The following is a 585-nucleotide window of genomic DNA, read 5'->3' as shown; positions in this document are numbered from 1 at the left end:
AGCTGACCAGAGAGGGACAGGGAAAGCACGGGAGCCACCATGTTCTGAGGGTTCTATGTGCCACGCACCCACTGGCACATCTCAGTGACCCTATTAAGTGGGTCTTCCCAAATCCTCATTTTCCAGAGGAGGAGTACAAGGCTCAGAGAAGTGAAGGAATATGCCCAAGGCCACCGAGCTGGTAAGGGGTGGAGCCAAGATTCAAAACCTGTGTTCTTGGATTCATTCCATGATACCATGCTGCCCTATGTATCCACATGTGTATATGCACATATGTTGAACTGGGGATACAGGAGGGTCAGCTAGAACTTCGGCTGCAACGATCAGGATGAAAATGGAACATCCTTGCGCATTAAGCTATATGCATGTGACAGATGGGTGTTTACCTACGGAGGGGAGGACAAGCGTGAGCAGCGTGTGCCTTCCCAGGCACCTGGGGACCACAGAGAAAGGGATCAACGAGGGCCAGGGATGGGGGAGGGAGACCCCAGATTCCAGACCACCTGAACCCTGCCCACACCTCACAGCGATGGAACCTCGCAGATAAAAGTGCCTAGTTGATGGGGCGCCTGGGCGGCGCAGTCG

Source organism: Herpailurus yagouaroundi, unplaced genomic scaffold, assembly GCF_014898765.1.
Source record: "Herpailurus yagouaroundi ecotype Mexico unplaced genomic scaffold, PumYag 215, whole genome shotgun sequence".
In the NCBI taxonomy this organism is placed as follows: domain Eukaryota; kingdom Metazoa; phylum Chordata; class Mammalia; order Carnivora; family Felidae; genus Herpailurus; species Herpailurus yagouaroundi.
This window is presented reverse-complemented; position numbering follows the sequence as displayed.